The sequence below is a fragment of the Aphelocoma coerulescens genome, chromosome 8 (assembly GCF_041296385.1).
Source record: "Aphelocoma coerulescens isolate FSJ_1873_10779 chromosome 8, UR_Acoe_1.0, whole genome shotgun sequence".
In the NCBI taxonomy this organism is placed as follows: domain Eukaryota; kingdom Metazoa; phylum Chordata; class Aves; order Passeriformes; family Corvidae; genus Aphelocoma; species Aphelocoma coerulescens.
This window is the reverse complement of record NC_091022.1, coordinates 271,864-287,014: the sequence shown is the minus strand read 5'-3', so window position 1 is coordinate 287,014 and position 15,151 is coordinate 271,864. Positions and strand designations below refer to the sequence as shown.

Below are 15,151 nucleotides of genomic sequence, written 5' to 3'. Positions count from 1 at the left end.
ACTGAAATGTCTCAGATGCCATGGGGGTACAAGCTGAGTTAACAGTGAGTACATATCCATATCCATCAAAAACTTTTCATAAATAAACTAAGAAAACTGGACAGAGCAAGCAGTTGTGTTTAGTTTTAATAGAGAAAAAAGTCAAAGCGGATGATGGATTTAAAAGTGCTTTCAGTATGATATTTCCAGCAGAATAACTGCCTCAACTCATCCACCAAAATGTCCTATAAACTTTAATGAGTGTTTCAGGCTGGGGTCAATAGGCTGATATGGGATTTTGTTAGCACAGTGTGCAACTAAGCCAGCTTTGCAACACTTTTCACTTAGTAAGAATCACTCATAGTCCATAAATCTTAAAGTGTTTTACAAACGAAAGCAATTATCACTGCCCTTATTTTCCCTATGCAAAAACGGAACCATAAAGCTGCAATGAACCTATTTCCTCAAGGTCACACAGCCAGCACAGGAGTTGAAAAGAAAACAGCAACAGCAGTCCTGCTGTCCTTTGTACCCAGCTATCAAGGATCCCTTTTGCCCAATAACTCGACTTTTGCACGTGAAATTATTTGAAACGGCATCTTGAGTTCTGAAGGCAAAACTTCACGGTTAATAAATCACAGAGATCAGAGTATGAAAATATTTGTGAGACCAGATCCTTCCCCCTGCAAGTGCCTGATGCTAGAGGCCAAGGGAGATGGCTGGTGAAATGACAAATGTCAGTGTTTGAGTAATGCTGGAAAACCAAGGAGTAAGGAAATGTTATGGTTAGTCGAGAGATTAATGGCTCATGATGTGCCATGAAAATTCTTTTCTGAAAGGTACTGGAGCTGCCTGATTAAAAGAGCAATCCTAGTGCCCACAGCAGCCAGCACTTGCACAGACACCAAAGGAGAGGCTCCTCGCAAGTCCATGAGAGATGCAGCACAGCTTGTGGCCCCTGAGCCTTTCCACTGGTCTGTTATTTGAACTCCTGCAGCACTAGGTCTTGCAATTCTGTGAGCTACAGCAGCACCCAGAACCAATTCAGCACCTCCTGATACAGGCAGTTCATCCTTCCTGGCATGAAAGGATGGAAACAGAATCCCTTCAGTTCTCTCTGACACAGGAAATCTTGCTCAGATGAAACTTGGGCTTTCTGAGCCTCCAGACTTTCGCTCAGTAGCAAAAGACAAGGAAGTGTGCAAGAAAAGCATGATGGTGAAAAAGAGGGAAACAATCCGTAAAATCCCCAAAGCATAATTCCTATTGCAGAACACTAAGCTTCTTTCTTCTCAGTCCCCTCTTCAACACTCATATTCAGTGTCTGAATGCACTACTCTTGGCCAAGTGTGAGTACACGTTCATGAAATGACATGGAGAGAAAACAGACAAACATGAAATGCCTGTTTCATCTTTCTCTTCCCTTTATTACAGTATCAGATCCTAAGAGAACACCCTTAACTTCTTCTGTGCCGACACATCTATTTGAGGGTGGACCACGAAGGACTGAAGTGGATTAGACCATCCCAGGGTTAAATCGCCTTTAAGAAATTTATTTAGAGGTGAAAAAGGGGAAAAGAAGGAGAGGGGAGGAGGGGGAAGAATATGTGAAAATGAGACACCAGCCCTGTTCATCTTCAGCAGGATGATAGTGACAAACCATACTTCAAAAAGAAGCAATTAAGAGGGAACCAGTCTCACTGCAAGTATGTTGAGAAGTCATGGCCTGAAGGTCTGGGCCTCAGCCAACAGGGAACTCACCAAAGGATATGGGGCTCATTTTCTTGAGGCAAATTACTGTGAAGAATCAGGACTAAATTTGACTAAAAAACCAGTTGTGTCAATGCACTGTCATTTGCTGAATTGATTGAGAATCAGCACCAAACTCGGGCCTTCGGCCATAGCTCACAACCTCACTTTTTCATGTAGGCTTTTTTTGCTAATGGGAACCTTCCTTTTTTTTTGGTTGGGTTTTTTTTTCCTTTTCCCCTTTTATTTGAATAATGTCTGTGAAAAACCATTTGCTTTCACAAGGCGGTTAGTTTACACTCGAGGCAGCTGCTCTGTGAGCTCGAGCCAACCCTGTCCTGTCTTTAGATTCATTGCAATCTGGCCAGATTGTCACGTATATTTTTAGTTTATGATGATCCTCTAATACAATTCCACACAGAGTCCTTCCAACAGTCTAGCTCAGGTTAATGAACTTCAGGCCAACTAACTTGCCATTAATCGTCAGGAAATGCCCTTCCTCTCTGTAACACATGCAATGTCAATCAGTGTCCTGTGCTGTAGCAAACAGTTCCATGGGCAGAAATAAAACATAAAACCTAAACGCAAATTTGACTCCCCCATTCCTTCCTCCCCTCAAAAGTAAGAAGAATTTGGTCAGAGAAGGAAAAATTACTGGTTTGTTCAGTTCTTCGATACTTCAGCTAAGGACCAACACATTGTAAAACCTCCTCACCATGAACAGATCCAAAATAACTGAGGAAAAAGAGTCTGAAATGAAAAATGCTGAGGCTAAAGCTGGTTTCCCACCTTGGCTTCAGCTAGGAAATAGCACCGCACTGTGTTCATTATCACCTGCAAGACCGACCAGGGAAGGAAGCCAGGCATACACCTCGCTGAAACAGGGGCATTTCCAATGGAATAAAGAAGCTTTTATTTGCCCCATGTAGGGGTGGGAGGCACAAGGCTGAGGAGGGGCTGAGCAGCCTGGCTCCATCCTGCTAGGACCTCCCTGCGGGGCCCATAAATTGGGAACAGGCCGTAGGTTAAATGCCAAAAGACAGAAAGCTGAACTGCTGGTGCCCGGCCATCCTGACAGAGAGAGGGGCTGGACCTGACTGGCACATGTGGGATGCCACATCTCTGAAATGAGGTGTCACCTCCCTGCAATTGGTCAGATTTAGTGGAGCCTATAAAACAGATTGCTCTGAAGCTACTGTCTGAAACAAGAAAACCTGGGGCCAATTTACTAAACATAATTTATTCCAGGCCCTTTGTGGCAATAAACAGAGCTCTTCAGCCTTCTCAAACACACAGACAGTAAGGAGTTCTGTGCTTATGGGAGCTTTTTCAGATCGTTCAGCTCAAACCTATCTAAATGCAAAGTCTTGCATTCACAAATACTGTGTAGTTTCCGACTTCTCCTGGCATCATGAAGTCCAGAGCTGAAAGGACTGTGACCCATCTGCAAACACACGCTTTATAAACTGTATTCGTGTAACTCTTGGTTAGTTCTGTAAAATAAAAACCTTTATGGAATTGGAGGATAATTTAAAACCTGTTTCCAACACTAGGTTTCCGAGGTCATTTTGAAATTCAGAATTTTACATTCAAATAAAGAGTTACGGCTCAGTTTTAGTGAACCTAACAGCAATGCTGCAAATTGTGACAGCTGAAAATCTAGAGCAACCCAGTCATCATAAGCTTATAAATTCATTATAAACTTAATGAGTAAGTTGCCTAGGCCACGTAGCCTCAATATCTAATTTACTATCACTGATGCTAGAGTTTTTCTTTCTTTTCCTCATCTATCCTTGTTTGAGATGATCTCGAGGTTTTATTTTGTCTATGGAGTCAGAAGCCAGCAAAAGATGTCCCTTCTAGACATCAATAAAATAGCATGAGTGGCCTGTCAGACAAACATACTGCTTTAAAAGATTTAAAACTAATCACCTACAAGAAGAAACAAAAATTACCCCGCCTACAATTCAAATTGATTGAAAGGTACCTTATCTCTTTATGATCTCTTCCTTAAGTATATGTACTTTATATACATGCACACAAATTTAAAGCATGTTACTTTAACTGCAAATATACAAATACGTGTCCAATGCATTATGTAGATGTCTCACCTTGAAATTATCACACATATTCCAAAAGAAAAATTACTATTGAGTGGTTCAAAACTATACTATAATCATGAACTGGATATTGAATTGTCTTTGTTAATAAGAGAGAAAACTATAAGCATACATGACTCAGATTAGTAACTTATAAAATCAAATAGACTAAAAATAAAATTGCATCATTAGACTTAATATTCTTAACTTAGTTCTGCAATAACAAAGATGACATTCATCCAGAGCACAATGAAACTATGTTCTTGTACCACTTAGATAGATGGTCTGTTGATATATTATTTGGCAGAAGACGCTTTTCACTTTACCGTGTTCTATTTTATTTCATTGGCACCTCGCCGGGCGTTGCGCCGGGCGGCTCATTCGGGGACATGCGCCGGCTCCCACAGCGCCCCGCCCGCCGCCGCTCCCCGCTGCTCTCGGGAGATCGCACACCGCAGGCGGCCCAAGCCCCGTCTCGCCGACGGCCCTCGCCACCCGCCGCCCGCCGCCGCGTTCTCCCGCTCCCTACCGGCACGAAGCGGCGCCGGAATCCCTCCTGTCCTGGAAAAGGTGCGCTAAAGAAAAAAAAAATGAACTCCGAACTTTCCACAAACGTCCCAAAAAACGAAGCCGCTGTGAGGGGCTTCGAGCTGGGCCTGGTCCCTCAGGGAACGGCGCTTTCCATTGGCTGCCGGAGTAGCCAGGGCTCCTATTGGCTGCCGCACGCTGCGACGCTTCCGATTGGCTGCTGCCCGACCCGCCGCCCCCGGGCCGCTGCTGCTGGGGGTCTCGCCAGGCGGGCTGCAGCCAGAGCAGGACACAGCGCAGCGCCAGCAGGCGTCCGGCGGTGCTCCGTGTCTGTCGGCGTCTGCACTTCAGACAGACAAATTGCATCCAAATTGCCGGCGATTTCCACCACCTGCTATTTCTCCTCTCTTTTCCTGGATGGATTTGACAGCGCTTTCTTTCCCCCCACAGAGTGGGAAAGCAAAATGCTCAGCTGCCCCTTGGCCATCTCCGCTTCCTTCCACAGCTCCAGCCTTGTCCCTCTTTCTCTCCCCTTTCCTTTGCACTAGGTTCTCCCTCCTCCTTTCCCAGGCAGCTCGCAGCAGAGACATTTCACCCACCGGCAGCACCTGCTTCCTCTCACTCCGTCCCAGTTTGCCCACTTTGAACTACTGGAGCCGCCTGCCCGCGGAGCCGGACCCGCCGTGCGCCTGGGTAATGGTGGCGTGAATGATCGCAGGGATTATTGGGGTGGGCTGGGCCTGGCCAGGTGCCTGGTGCCAGCAAAACCGCTCTGTCCCTCTCCTCCTCACCCTGGGCAGGGAACAGAACACATCAGGAAAGGCCCGAGGATCGGGAGAAGGGCACAGAGAGATCACTCACCGGTCACTGGAATAAGAGACACGACTGGGGGGAATAAATTGAATTTATTGTCAAACAAATCAGAGCAAGAGAATGAGAGGTAAACCTGCAGGGCTTTAAGCCTAGGAACGAGGACTTTTTCCTCGGCAGCTCGCAGCTGTACGAGGGGGATAAAGGATCCCCCGAGCAGCGGCTCTGCCCCCCCTCAATGGGGATGTGTCCAGACCCGCCGGTCCATGCCGGGCTTCTTTTTCAATTTCTTAATGAATTAAGGGAAAACTCCCTTTAGTCACCATTTCAAAGCCTTGAATCAAGGGGAAAACGGAGCTTCCCTCTCAATTTAGACCCGTAATTGATGCATAAGGAGGGTCTCCCCTAAATATAAACCCAAAGAAAAAGTGAATCAAGGGGGACTTTTGCTCAAATTAGCCTCCTAAAATGAGGGAAAATGCAGCGTCCTCTTCACTTTCCCTCAAGAAACACCATTTTGGGGGCTTTTGGACACGTTTTTCCTCTATGAAGGTCCCTTCAAATGAGGGTCCCCCTCGATGGAACTCTTAGAATGGCACATAAAGGGCTTCCCTTTAAAACCAGGGACGGTGGTGTTTTGCCCTCAGTTTTAACCTTAAGATTATGAAAATGGGGCGGTTTCCCTCAATTCAAATCCATCAAACAGCACCATAAAGGCTTTCTTCTTCCAATTAGACAGGAAAATAATGCAAAACAGTGATTCCCAGCCAACTGAGATACAAAATCATGAAAAGGTTGTGTCAATTGAGACCCTCCAAACAGTAGATGAAGTGGGATCCTCCTAAGTTCAAGCCCAATTAAAGAAATGGAGTGTTTTCCCCTCAATTAAAATCCTTTTTCTTCTCGTAACCCCCCCCGCCCCCCTTTTTTTTGGGGGGGGGGGGGCGAGGCACTGGGAGCACTTCCTCCTCCTCACTGGTCGCACTTGGGGCTGCTGCACGTTGGAGAGTGGTGGGAAGTTTCCTCCCAGTTCCCTCCCAGCGTTCCCAGTATCTCTTCCAGTGCTCCCACTGGCAAAACACTGGGGGGCACTGCATGGTCTGATGATGGAGGGGTGCATTGTCGAGGATCACAGAGGGGCCCGGGGGCTCCCAGGCGTCCCTGGGGGGGTTCCAGATTCAGCAGTAGGATTTTTCAGACTATGAGTGAGCTATGTGGCCTTTGGAGGTGTCCCTTCCTCTCCTGCTCACAAGAGAGCAGCTCAGAGGTGATTTGGCTCCTGAGCGTTTCAATTTAGGCCCCCAAAGAGAGGAGGAGCTGCTGCCCACATTACACCTTACAGCTCTGCCAAGGGGCCTTTAACCCCATGTGTGCTCAGGAGGTGGGGATGCAAACCCCAAATCCCATCTCCGCCTCCCGCTGCAGTCCTTCAAGGGGTTCCTCTAGTCTGGAAAACCAGTTCCATAGCTATAGTAAACCCAGAGTCTCCTGAGTGAGAAACCATGTACTTGTAATTCCTCTGCAATAGCCTCATCCCACCTCCAGCAGCCCCTGGGAAGTTGCAGGCAAGAACACCTAACCTGGTAAGCAACTCCAATTCTTGGCAGATTTCCAGGACAATGCAAAAACATTTCAAAGTATTTTTTCAAAACATCTGCTTATTGTCCTTTAATGCAAAATAGTGATTCCATACCAGTCCTAAGAAGAGCAGGCCCAGAGAAGACCTTGCTCTCTACAACTCCCTGACAGGAGGGTGTAGCCAGGTGAGGACTGGCTGCTTCTCCCAGGCAACCAGTAACAGGACAAGAGGAAAGGGCCTCAAGCCGCACCAGGGTTGGGCATCAAGAGGACTTTCTTCCTGGAAAGGGTGGTCAGGCCTTGGCAGGGGCTGCCCAGGGAGGTTTGGAGTCCCCGTTCCTGGAGGTGTCCGAGGAACACCTGGACATGGCACTCAGTGCTCTGGGCTGGGTGACAAGGTAGGGATTGGGCACACGTTGGACTCGATGACCTTAGAGGGCTTTTCCAACCTCAGTGGTTCTGTGATTCTCATGATTCCAAATTCATTTGCAAAAGTTCTCACACCTCTAGTCACACCTTAGCAGGTGTGTAGGCCCAAGCTCATACATTTGAGAGATTTACTGCCTCCAGTGGGATCTACACCGCAATTTCAGGAAGAGGCAGGACTTGAGCCGTTACGAGAGAAAACTTTGCAAAAGCATTCCCTGGAGAGACATCCTGAAGGAAGGTGTCTCCCCCTCTTCTGACCATAGAGGGAGCTGAGTCTCCAGCGTTAATTCTAAAACTTTCGAGCTCCAAGTCTGACTCCCAGAAATTTTATTGGCCCCGCTTCCCAGCACAATACTCAGGCCTCACATGTCGAGGAAAAAAGCAGTGCAGATTAAATAATTAATGCTTCTGGGTACTGTTCTCCCTCTAAACTACACACAATCCCAAAGGAACAAAACCCTTAAAGAAGATGGATTGCTCTCGCTAGCACAAGAAGGGGAAATCTGACAGGGATCTAGTTCATCATTCTGCCAAGGCTTTGTTAAACACCTCAGCTCCTGCACTTCAGGGAATAAGAAGTGGCTTATAAGAAGTGACTTTTATGTCAGTGAGCATGTTATTATGGATTAATCTCGCACTGGAGAACAGTCTTCATACCCTACTGCATCACCCAAAGAGTCTGGAGGCTGCTGCCTAGTGAGCTCCTGAGTTGTATCTTCCTTGTCAATCTTATCAGCCCCTTGTTTGATTGTAAAAACGTAAACAAAATGCAGCAAGCATTGGCCCAACGGCTCAGGACTTGCATATCTCTTCCAAAGAGAGGGAGAAAAAAGAGTGTTTCTCCCAAATCACAGAGTTTAAAAGTTCACGTTATCTACATATATTTTTAAAAGAAAAAGAGGAACAGTAAAATATCAGTTAATGTGCCAGTGGCGCTCCACTCTCTTTCTGTTCTCTTCTTCCACTTGTAGCATCTCTAAGAATACTTTAAAACCAGCCAACCAACCAAAACAACAAAAAAACGACGTTGAAATGAAGCTGAACAAGAAGCAACCGGGCTGCTGGCTTGTGGGCACTCCACTGCCTGAGTTCCAGTAAGGGAGTTTATCCTCTCCGCAGTTTTGAGCCAGATCCCAAAGTACTGAGCATCAGCTTTTAGCTTTTTTAAGAATTTAACTGTAAGAAAAGCTGCTGGGGAGGGCCATGCTCCAGGCACATCCATTGGATTTCACCTGTGCAGCTTTCTAAGCTGAACTTGTGTCTTTTCCTCTACCTTGCTGGGCTTGGCTCATGCGTTTCTTGAGGGGAAGGCCCTGCACTGATCAAAGCATGGACTGACCTCAGATAGCTGACCACTGACAGCTTCTGTCAGTGTAGATCTATCCTAAATGGACCATTTCCCAAAGTAATTCAAGTGCCTGAATTTCACTTACTCAAAACTGCTTTTAAAGAAACCTGGTTTAACACATTCCGTTTCTAAGAAACTACTGGGCAGCGCTCCTTCACTCCCTGTCAGTGTTATTCTCTGACCCTTGGAGAAAGGCTTTAAAGCAACAAAGGGCTTCTTAAGCACCAATAACTTACTCAGTCAAGAATTCAAATCAATAGCAAGGGCAGAGCCTGACTTCAAAACCTATTTTAAAACAGAATTTAAAAGCAGTTGCATTGCCAATTGACAAGATTAGAAAGGTTTCCTTAGCAGTTGTGATTACAAAGGAATGAACTGTGCAGGGAGAGGACCGAGCATGGAGCAGGTGGGGGGTAGGGGGGAAGAAGGGGGAAACCTTCCTTTGCACTGTGGGTTTTTAACCATCATGGTCATATCTCAACCAGTCTAATCTCAAAAAAGGAAAAGCTTCCTGGACATTTTTCATTTCAGCAAGAGCCTAAGGAAGCCCTCAGCAGCAGGAGATTGGAATAACTGCAATCCCTTGAGCAAAGGGAGCAGGGCGTGCTCCTCAAAGCCAGACCTTCATCCACAGCACCCAGAAGGTAGCAAAACAAGGCTACAACAAAGCCTTAAGTGGGGAATGGGTTATCAAGGGTTTTATAAGGAAAAGTCTGAAAAACAGGACCTGGAGGGTGAGAGAGGAAAGAAATAGCGAGATAGCTGAGGCCTCTTGGAAAAAAAAAAAAGGGGGAAAAGGTCGGGATTAAATTCTAACTCAGCTGGAGCTGATCTTAAATGTAATAGGGGGAAATTGCAGCAAGAGGAGACTTCTTTATAGCAGCCAAGTACTGGGATAAATTCACTATAGAAACAGAGAAATCTATATCAGCAGCAGCTCTCTGCAAAGAGGTCAGGCATCCGTTCCTCATGGCAAAGCAGGGCACAGGGAATTGTGCCAGACAACCTCCTCCCCAGGTTGATCCCAGCCCTAATTTCAAAAAATGGCACAAAAATGTAATTATGCATTAACACAGCAAAGTCTTCTTTCCAGCTTATCAGGCTTTGAGATGCCTTAGATTGAGATGCAAACCCAGCTCCTACCACTGTGCTGTGCTCGGACTCTCCCCCCCTTTCCCCGACCCCATCTCCTGAGCAACCAACAGCTCGCAAGGAGCCAGCACTCCTGGAATTTCACACTCGGCATCTCTTCCAAGCTCAACAGGTGAACAAACAGGTACTCCAACACCTCCTTCCTTTGTACTTCGGGCAGCACAGACCCACTGGGAGAAACTGGAATCCAAGGGCAGATGTAAACATGGGACTCCCGCTTGCCACTGTCTCCACCTTGCCACTGTCTCCACCCGTTCTCCAGCTCAGCCCTGGGCTGGGAAACAAAAGACAACAAACATTTAAAAACCATCCTTGAGGTGTCTTGAGGATGCCCAGGCCTGGAAGAAAGACCTTCCCATCGCTCTCTTGGCCTTTTCCCACTCTGAGGAACTGTGCAAATGCACAGCCACACCCAAGCTGGACAGCCTGGGATGTTTTCTGCACACCAAACGCCACAGTCCCAAGCACCAGGAGCCTGAAGATGCCCTGGATTGCAATTTACAGCATCAGTGAACCCTGCACAGGACAGCCAAGTCCTCTGTGTGCAGAAGAAATAAAAGTTGCTATTTTTAGTGGTTAAAATACTCGTGGGAGTTATTGGCTGCTTACACCCGTGGGCTTGGTAGGGCCTCCCATACTTACGGATTTATCAGAAGAAGCAGTTTCAAGTTCCTTCCTTTTGGAGCCCAACTCCAAATGGGAAACTTCTCACGAGTGCTCGTGAGAGAGGCAAGTGGAACTTCAGGAGCTCAGGAAAGCGACTCCCTCCCCTGAGTCCTGTCTCACCTGCCCGAGTACCCAGTGCTTTTATACCACCTCTCTCCCTGCTTTCCACGTTCATTTAAGTGTAAGAAACCTGCAAGTTCTCGCTCCAGCACCAGCCGCCTCTTCCCTGCGCCCCTAAACTGCCGCACTGCTCAGGCGCTGCTCCCCTCGGTTGCGCTGCCCCTTTGCCACGGGGCCGAGCTGGGACAAACTCCCGCTTTTGTTTCCCAGGAAAGGCTCTGCAGGGAGGTCCCGCCGTGCCGCCCGCAAGCCCCGGCCCCAGCCCCGCAGCTCCTCCCCGGCTCCGTGCCCGCGCCGGGACCGCCTTCACCCCGCGCAGCCCCCGCCGCCCGCTCCCGCCCGGCTCTGCTCCGGGGCCGCCCCCCGTCGGGTCTTTTCCCGGCACACGCCGCGTCGCCGTTCTCCGCTCACTTTCCACCTCGCTGCAGCCACAGCAACAGCCGCCCTCCTCCATTGTCACCACAACCCTCGCCCGCCGCTGCCGCAGCCGGGAACCGAACCCGGCGCTTCCAAGCCGCTCCCGGGCACCGCCGGACGGTACCCACGGAGCAGCAGGAGCGGGAGGGTAAAGCCAGTGCGCATGCGCAGCGCTGCCCGGCTCCGCCCCGCCCTTCAACACCACATGACGTAACCAGGTACAGCGCTGCTCGTGCGCTTCCCTTCCCACAACACCGCGCATGCTCAGCACTGTTTCCATGGCTCCCTTAATGACCACACGACAAAGGGCTTCCCCGCTGATCAGTGCGCATGCGCACCGCGGAGTGATCCGCCGGAGGGACTATTTGTGATGCGGCCCCAACCGCGGAGGGATCACCGCTGACGCCGCCCCGCCCGCCCCGCTGCTCTCGCTCCCTTTGCCCGCTCTCCCCTCTGCTCCCAGCGCTTCTCCTGCAAAGGGCGCAGCTTCTCCTCGGCTCTTTTCCTCCCGGGCTGCAGCGAGCGCTCCCCTCAAGGAGCAGGGGCAGCTTTGCTCGCAGCGGCAGCGATTAAACAGAGCAGGCCCGCAACAATTCCTGCTGAGCCGGGCTTTGATCACATTCCTGAGCCAGCACGGGAGCAGCGCCTGAGGCAGCAGCACGTGAAGGCGGCTGCGGCTCTGGCCGGGCTGGGGAGGGGATCCTCTGTAAAATAAGAACATGGAGAGACAAAGGAACCAGAAAGGGCAGGAAAAAAAAAGAAAAAGCCAAGACAAACTAAACTTTTTTAAAAAAATAATCCGGAGACCCAGGGACTTCCGCCTGGAGAACTTCCTGGGGCGCAATCCTGCCCCGCTGGGAGGCAATGCCAGGGCAACTCCAGCTGCACCTGCACACACCACCACAAAGATTTCGGATATTTGCAGGAAGCATCCACTTAGCAACTGCTGGTTAATAATTTATTCACTTTCCCATTAAATGCTACATTCAGTCCACAAGACTTAAACACCTTTCTGGTAGTTTTATTTACACTCTGCAGCGTGTTCTGTAAAACACAGGAGTGCTCACAGACACACACACACACACACAGAACATAGGGATTTCCAAACATTTAAGTAAGTTTAAGTTTATTCCAAAGGAAGTCTACGCACTACTTTTTCCATAAAAATTATAAAAAAAATACTTTACTTGCTGTATTTTACCTAAACTAAGATACTTGAGAATTCTTCCACAAGTGATGCCTCCTCCCCACAAAGGGCACTCCGACAAGAAGAAATTCAGGAGACTGCATCACCAAATAAAATCCTAATGGCAACTGCTTCAATGCACCAGAAGAACAAAGAATTCCCACTCTGCATCCAGCAATCCCTGCGCTGGAGCCTGTCTGCATCTGCGTTTGTAGGGCTTGTGGGGCTTTTGCACTCACTTCCTTCTCCAGGGCAGTTCCCACAAAGAAAGAATGACTGAATTTCTGCAGACTGTCACTCGGAAATCCTGCATTTCACACAGCCAAAGGGAAACACTTTGCTTTGAGCCCTTTATTTCAAGGAGTCTCTTTTTTACTGAGCATCCAGTGAGAGCAGTGCCCAGTTGTGGCTGTTATTATTTCTCTGCTTTTGCTGCGTGGCAATATTGTGCTGGAGCTCTGCAGAACACCCACGGCAGCCCTTGGCTCACTGGGGCACACCGAACTGACAAAAAAAAGGCACAAAGATGAAACTCCTAAAGCAGCAGCAGCCCCAAGTCACTGAGCTGCTGCTTCCCAACACCAACACTCTGTGTCTCAGCAGACACTTGCAATACACCAGCCAAGGCCACAGGGCAGTGAAAAGCCCAGAGCCTGCGGGCAGGACAAGCACTCCGTTGATCAGGAACAAACCAACACAGCTCAACTGCATGGTGCACTTAGGACTGGACCTGGAAGCATCAGGAAAAGCCATTGGAACACAAGCTCAGCAGCACAGAATCCATTTGCCAGCAGCTGATGAGATGGGAGGCTCTGTGTGGGACACGTTGTGCATTCAGCTTCAACAATGCCACAGCTCCACAGCAGCGCTGAAAAACTTCTCCTTTTACCAGTTGGAGAGGATTTTCTCAATGGAGGTGAAGCTGTCATTAACAGAGGAACAGCACACGATGCGCAGCATAACCGGCAATAAAAAGCTTTTGCTTTCCAGCATGCAAACATCCAGGTTACTGGACTTCAGCTCATAGAAACGAATCTGATGATAGATTTTTTTAGAATTTTTCTTGGAACTAAAAAAGTAAAATCTTCCATAAAAGGATACAGCACAAAAATACTCTCTCAGTAAGTCTCAGGAAGCCATTTAATACCTTCCATGTCCTAGGAACAACTAGGCAAAACACTTGGAAAGTGTGAGCAGTAGAAATGTTGACCATTGAATGTTTGGCAGCCGTGTGCTCCAGCCCCTGGGAGGGGCTTGTCCCCCACTCCACACCAGTCCTGCAGCTCCCCAGCTATTTCTTCTTCTTTGGGGGCTCATCCTCAGAGCTGCTGTCGCTGCTGCTGCTGCTGGAGGAGCTCGGATGCGAGTCGAAGTCGGAGGAAGAGCTGCTGGAGGAGGGGGAGGAGCTGTCCTCACTGTCACTGTCCTCGGAGGAGGTAGAGGAGTCCTGGCTGCTAGAGGAGGAGTCGCTGGCTGAGCTGTCGCTGCTGCTGCTGCTGGAACTGGTCACACTTTTGGACCTGGGAGAGAACAAAGAGCTGAGCACAGCCCTGCCAGAGCCCATGGCACCGTGTTCTCTGCTCTGCTGGAATAATCCAAAGATCAATTAGTTGCCTTGAAACTTTCCAGGCCTCACCACCTAAGCTGAATTCCTGTGCCCTCCCTCCCTTTTCCCCTCCTGGATGAGTGGATTTTGGCCATTTGAGCAATGGCAGAGTGGCCCCAGGGCATGACATAGCCCAGCAGGACTGCAGAGAGGGGCAGAGAGGGGAAAGCTGGCCAGGATCTCGTTCCCAGCCCTGAGCAGGGGCTTTACTGGCCTGACTGTCCTAAACTACCCGAGCTCTGGGGACAATGAACCAGGCTCAGTCCCTGCCTCACCTCTGCCACCATGAAATTCTGGCACTGCAAGAGTCAGGGGAGGTTTCAGAAGTGATTTCAGCAAGGTCAGAGCTGTTCCCAGCAAAAGCTGTTCTTGGACTACTCCTGGCAGAAGAACCCAGAGTACCTGCCACTGCAGGATGCTTGTGACTTCCAGGTGGAGGAGAAGGGTGGAAACAATCCAAGATTAAGACAGAATGATGAACACAGCAAAGAGGTTTTTTCACGTTCGGCCCTTCCTGGGCTGTTCTCTGCTTGTTGTTCTCAAGATCAACATCTCCGATTAAGGGGGGGTGATGTGAATTCCAAGGAAGTACAATTCAATTCTCCCCTAGATCTTTCCCTAAAGTACACGATACTGATTCACCTCCCTTCCCACCAGAGTCAATCAAAGAGTATCCCAAAACGTAAATTATGATCATGCGGAATCTGGTCTCCATTAGAAAAATTAATGTAGTATTTTTTATCAGAGCTTTGGTTAAATGTAACAACTCAGGAAGTGCCTGTGCTCAGGTTATTGAAGAGTACGAGGTTTTCTCATCGTATCAGCCCTGCCAGCTGACAAATGTGGGTGTGCACTAAGGCACAAAGCACCAACGTTTGCACACTACAGCTGTGATCTGCTATCTCTGTGTGCAGACACAACCACTGCTCATTACAGATAAACCCACAAGGCTGCTCCAACACTGACTTACCTGGGGAAAAACCAGCACTAAGAGGAGAAAATAAAAAGCATGGGAGTAGTAGTTTCACCCTGACCAGCTCCATGAGATGGGCAGGAATCAGAGGATCCGCTGAGTAACTCTGAACTTGCTTTTCCTGATCACCTTTCACAGAATCCATAGCAGCAACCCATGGACAGCCCGTGTGTAGGTTTATTCCAAAACCCACTCCCAGAAACATCAGGATATTGCACCTAAAGCTGCCTCTGCCAGAGGGAAGCAAGAGCTGGAGGTGCACTTGGATACGTGCAGGCAGGGTTGGGCCCCTTCTGAAAGCTTCAATCCCTGTTTTTCAGAGATTCAATCAGGGATAATGACATTTTCACAAAGCTCTCTTAAGGCACGTGAAAACCCAAGTAAGAAAATGGAATCAAACCCTTTGTTCCACTGGCCTCATGCCCCAAATTCCAATGGGACAGACAAGTCCCTCTCCTCGGGAGGCAACGTCTCCTACCTGGATCTGTGCCTTCCGCAGCCTTTGGTGGCC

The 15,151-nt window shown here is 48.6% G+C and overlaps 1 long non-coding RNA gene across 1 annotated transcript; it reads right to left on the bottom strand.

The window, feature by feature from the left end:
- Window positions 1-7,152: 7,152 nt before the first annotated feature.
- LOC138114005 (uncharacterized) lies at window positions 7,153-11,051 on the bottom strand. The gene is made up of 2 exons (XR_011152436.1): window positions 10,870-11,051; window positions 7,153-9,946 (listed from the first exon to the last, which is right to left on the bottom strand). It is a non-coding gene; the product is annotated as an uncharacterized lncRNA (long non-coding RNA).
- Window positions 11,052-15,151: the final 4,100 nt, after the last annotated feature.